The following is a 5496-nucleotide window of genomic DNA, read 5'->3' as shown; positions in this document are numbered from 1 at the left end:
GGGGACCAGTGGGGGGAAGATAAGTAGACCCATCCTGGTTACCTAACAACCAGCTCTGGGATCTAGCCAGGGCTACCTGTCTTCAGGATTTTCCACAAGGCACCCCGTGATGAGCACTCAGGTGCCCTGATGGATGTCTCCATATGGGGTTTTTGTTGGGTCCTTAGCAGCAGTAAGCCTTCGAAGGCAGATTGCAAGTCCTCACGACTATGTTCTAAACACGGCCAATTTGATTTGCCTGGAAAGTCAGTTGGGGCCAAAACCTGGGAATAATTTCAAGGACACCTTTTAAGACCAAAAGGCAGCCTTTTAGGATTGACAGTGTCTGTAGATCCAAGTCTCACAGAGCCTTTTATCTGAACATTAACAGATGGGAGGCCGGGGTGAGGGTTGGAGAGCTTGTCTGAAGTAGGAATCATCAGGCTTTCGAAAGCACACACAGTTTCTTGTTTAGCCCCTGGTGGGGGTGGGAGGGTGGCATCTGGGGAACATCATTGCCGGAAATGCACTGAGAGGTTTTCAATTAAAATAAATTGCCCCAATCTTTACAAATTATACAAGAACTGTCCGTGTCATATTAGGGCCACAAGCTGCTCTCGTCCTTGTGCTCCAGGCCAAAATCCTTCAGAGACGACAAATGGGGATAGAAGTCCCTTCAAGGGTCACAGCTGCCCACCCGCCCCCGTGCCCATGACCTTCTGGATGGAGCCACAAAGCCAGCCAGGTCCTCCTAAGCCCCAGGAAAACGGCAAGCTGTGGAAAATCACACTGCTGCTTGGTCCCAGGGCCTCCCAGAGGCCTTCCTTCCCATCTCAGTGGAGACCGGGCAGGGACAGGACATGGCTTCACACACCCTTTACCCTCCAAGCCTTTCTCAGCTTGAGGACAGAACTTCCTAGGCCAAGCCCATCCTGACCTTTGGTCTCTGTCCCACCCAGGTTCCCCAGGGCATTTGGAGCATGGTAGCGTGTTGCCTCCTACCCTAGATCATAACTCCACGTGTTATGTCTTTCCTTTATGGAATTCTCCTTCTAGCTCCAAACCCCAAAAGAGGAGGAGAAAGAAGGGGGCAGAGTTTGGATAGGGGTACACAGATTGTCGGCAGAGCTGGGGGGATGGGGTGACTTAAGACAATCCCGAGCTATTTGTCCCGACTGTAGTAGTCAGCTAGCACTTCCACAGTGGCTCCCACAGAACGGGTGGCTTCACCAAAAGAAACTTTTGTTTTTTCACAATTCTGGGGGGAGGGAGTGGGGCGGCGAGTCCAAGATCAAAGTATTGACAAAGGTGTTGGTTTATCCTGGAAAAACCTTTTCTGTATTTGGTAGATGGTCTCCTTCTTGTATTTATGCATGGCCATCCTTCTGTGAACCCTATATCCTAATCCTCTCTTCGTTGGTGTGTGGTGTGTGTGCATGCCTATACGTATGTTCTTATGAGTGTGCAAGTGTGCGCATATGTATGTATGTGGAGGACAGACGTCAGTGCTGGGTGTCTTCTTCAGTCGTTCTCTACCTTACTTTTGAGGCAGAGTCCTTCAGTAAACCGAGAGTTCACTGATTCAGTTAGAGTAACTAAGGCAGCCAGCAAGCCCCAGGGATCCTCCTGTCTCCGCCTCCCCAGCACCGGGATTACAGACATGCACCGCCACACCTGCCTTTCATGTGGGTTCTGGGGATCGGAACTCGGGTTCTCGTGCTGGTACGGCAAGCACATACCCACTGAGCCATCTCACCAGCTCCCTCAGCCCCTCCTCTTATAAGAACACCAGTCTGACTGGATGGGAGGCCACCCTGCCTCACATCACCTTACTCACCTCCCGGCACATTCAAAGCCCTGCAGATAAGGCCTTCAACCAACGGAGGGAGATATGGAGGTCCTAACAATCACAGGCAGTGTTACCCGACAGAAGTCTACCCTTGTCTAACCATCAGATTTCCTCTCATCTCGTTCCTCACAAGCTCAAATGTGCTGGGGATAAAAGGAAGCCTAAGAAAGACAGTTGCTTCCAGTTCACAGTTCTGAAGGAAGTGTTTGAAGTGAATGGCTGGCAGACCCATCCTCACCTCCTTAGAGGCCATCTTCCTTGTTCACGGAGGTGACTTAAGTGCCTTGCACTGTGAGCACTGACTCTGGTTTGGAATTGTGGCCTCAGCCTTCAGTTCAGGATTTTCCACAAAGGGCAGACGAACGCACACACACGCACACACGCACACATACACACACAAAACACTCCAAGGCAGCAGCAGACATCAATTAGCGGTCGCAGTATTCTGGTTGCTGTGAAATAGCTGCACACTGTCTCATGAGACAGAAAGGCCATATGGAGAGCTCCACGTGGACAGATGGACAGCTGGACCAATGGACCACCCACCAGAGTCTGCCTGAAGCCATTTGAAAATAATTGCCTTGACCCCCAGGAATACACAACCAAACGTTCCAGGAAACCTCTTAAAGTAAAGGAAGCCTGCATCTACCTGGAAGTCGGTAGAGCAGAAGCCCCGCTGTGCGCGAGCCAGGCTGGGAAGGCAAAGAGAAGTGCGGCGCTGGCCAGAGGACGGTCAGGACTGAGGCTTGGATGGCAATGGCTTGAAGAGAAAGTGGGGAATGAGCTGAGCCTCGGAGGGAGAAGAAAAGAAAGCATCAAAGTGGGGGCCCAGCCTGCATTGAGGCTGATTTCCTGGTGAGCCAGGTGTGCTCTGGCTGAGAAGAAGGACAAGTCTCTTATGCTGGCCTAGGCACAGGCCAGACTCCAGACGCAGCTCTGAGGATGTTGATCCAACCGGCCCCGTGGACGCACAGGGGCAGCGGGGCCAGCCTGCTCACCACGGGCTCCAGCCCTCTGCCACGTCTGAACCGAGCCCTACTCTGAAGCTTGCAAGGCCCCACGCTCGCCCTCCGCTGTCAGCATGAGCGCTTTCCAGGAATCTCCTGTTTTTCAAACTATTTTTGCCAAGCTGTGATGTTTTGCAAGCCTGAGGCCCATCTCCCCACTTCCTCTGTGGAACTGATGAAACCATTCATCTTCCAGCCCCAGGGGGGCAGTCTCCCGGACCCCACCCCAGCTCCCCAACTCACCCCACGTTCTGGCCGAGACCCAGAAATCCTGGAGGCGGAAGACAGGCCCGCTTGTCTCTGCCAGCACTGGGGACAAAGGGGGTGGGGCATGATCGCTGCCAGGCCATGCATATGTTGGCGGACACTCTCCCAAGGGGCATACATACATACTTCCATGGCAGCCCTCACATGTTGGCAAGTGACAGTGTTGGATCAGTTCTGGGTATATTGTCACATGAATTAAGGGCAAAAGATCCTTTCTAAAATATTTGCTTTAGGTCCATATTTTAAAAACTTATGTTGCTACTCAGTGACTCCTGCCCCTCCATAAATTCATCAATACAGTAAACATTTGTTCAAATTCATACTCGCTTGGCCAAAAGGGATGTAGAGAATGCAGAGAACATACTTCAGGATTGGTAATGCCTATACCTGGAAATTATTTTTAACTTATCCTGGCAAGTAAAGTGATGTTTGCCAGCCCACTGAAATGCTTTAGCAACCCAGGAAAACATTTCCTGAGGTTGCAAAGTATGATGCCTGCAGTTACCTTCTGGCTGCTAGAACAAAACACCCAACCAAGCAAGGGCTGGAGAGCTGGCTTAGCCCTTAAGACGTTCCCCTGCTAAGCCTGAGAACTTGGGTTTGAATCCTCCGTATAACCAGACGCAACAGTGACGCAAGCATGCAACACCAAACAGGCCCACAAGGGGGCGCAAGATCTGGCTTCATTCACAGCAGCTGCAAGGTCCAGGTGCGCCATTCTCTGTCTCTGTCTCTTTGTCTCAAAAATCAAAAAAAAAAAAAAAAAAAAAAAGGACCAAGTTACCTCTGCCACAGCAAATAGAAAACAGCAACAGGAGAGTGAGCCAATCTCTGGCAAGGGTGCGGTCTGCAACACCCCAAACCCGCTCCTAACAACACACAACAACACACCTCCTCCAGCAAGCCTCCACCTCCCAAATTGCCATCAGCTGGGGACCAAGCAAGAACACATGAGCTTATGGGGGGGGGGGGATATCTGATCCAAATCACCACACATTGGTATTTATTGAGTGATGAGTGATAGGGAAAGCAGCATTCCAAACGTTTTATATGTATGTCTGAAGTAAACTCCCATTTTAGCCAAAAAAGAAAAAGAATTCAAAGTCCTGCATCGAATACCTAAAGGAGTGGAGTCGGAGGCCTGCTCGCCCTCTCTCGTGTCCCTAGTCCCTAGATACCTAGCACCATAGGAAGCCAAGCAGGGCCGCGGCCTCCTTCTGCGGCCATCGTCTGCACCTGTCCGGATGGCTGCCTCCAGCTGTCACTGAAGGGCAGGTTGTGGACACAGGGTGGAGTCACAGAACCTCCAGGATGCTGCTGCATTGAGGAAAGAAGTCATAGCAGCCCCATGGGGAGAAAGTCCCACCAAGGTAGCTGACAGTTGGACTCATCTCACATACCTGCCCCTGAGATTCAGAAGACCTGGGTCACCTGACCTCCAAGATGCCTGTCACTCTAACAGCCTTCTTACCTTAGCAGTGTATCCCGCCCCAAATGCTGGATATAAAATCGCACCTGCTGCCTCCTTCTGTAGCTTCTGAGGAAACCTGTGGAGACCCAGGGCAGCTGGGAGAGGGAGGGAGGAAGATCTCCGTGGGAAGAAAACCACCTCCAACTTGTGCCCTTGACAGGTGATGTGAAATATAGTCAAACAGTTGTACTTCATGAAATCTTACTTTATACAAAGAACAAAAGGGCTGGAGAGATGGCTTAGCAGTTAAGCGCTTGCCTGTGAAGCCTAAGACCCCGGTTCGAGGCTCGGTTCCCCAGGTCCCACGTTAGCCAGATGCACAAGGGGGCGCACGCGTCTGGAGTTCGTTTGCAGAGGCTGGAAGCCCTGGCGCGCCCATTCTCTCTCTCTCCCTCTACCTGTCTTTCTCTCTGTGTCTGTCGCTCTCAAATAAATGAATAAAAAATATTAAAAAAAAACAAAGAACAAAAGATACACGATAATAAAAGTGTTCTCTTTTACTTAGGATTGGAGGAGTAAGTTGGCCTAGATTAGAGAATGTAACTAGTAAGAAGCCAACAGAAGCGCTTGCTTCGGCAGCACATATACTAAAATTGGAACGCTACGGAGGTTAGCATGGCCCCTGTGCAAGGATGCCACGCAAACAGAAGGACTGGAGAGATGGCTTAGCGGTTAAGGCGTTTGCCTTCAAAGTCAAAGGCCCAGGTTCAATTCCCCAGGACCCCACGTAGAGCCAGATGCACAAGATGGCACAGGTGTCTGGAGTTTGTTTGCAATGGCTGGAGGCTCTGGTATGCCTGTTCTCTCTTTCACTCTCTCTCTCTTTCATATAAATGAATAAATTTTTTTTTAAAAAATTCAAAAAGCAAACAGAAGTTACATGCTAGGGCCTAGTTTCCCATTTTCTTTACCCTTCCTCTGTT

General features: G+C 50.6%; 1 non-coding gene across 1 annotated transcript; it reads left to right on the top strand.

The window, feature by feature from the left end:
* The first annotated feature begins 5136 nt into the window (after nt 1-5136).
* Nucleotides 5137-5241, top strand: LOC123461234. Its single transcript, XR_006637528.1, has one exon. It is a non-coding gene; the product is annotated as a U6 spliceosomal RNA (small nuclear RNA).
* Nucleotides 5242-5496: the final 255 nt, after the last annotated feature.

This window comes from Jaculus jaculus, chromosome 5 (genome assembly GCF_020740685.1).
Source record: "Jaculus jaculus isolate mJacJac1 chromosome 5, mJacJac1.mat.Y.cur, whole genome shotgun sequence".
Classification (NCBI taxonomy): domain Eukaryota; kingdom Metazoa; phylum Chordata; class Mammalia; order Rodentia; family Dipodidae; genus Jaculus; species Jaculus jaculus.
This window is presented reverse-complemented; position numbering and strand designations above follow the sequence as displayed.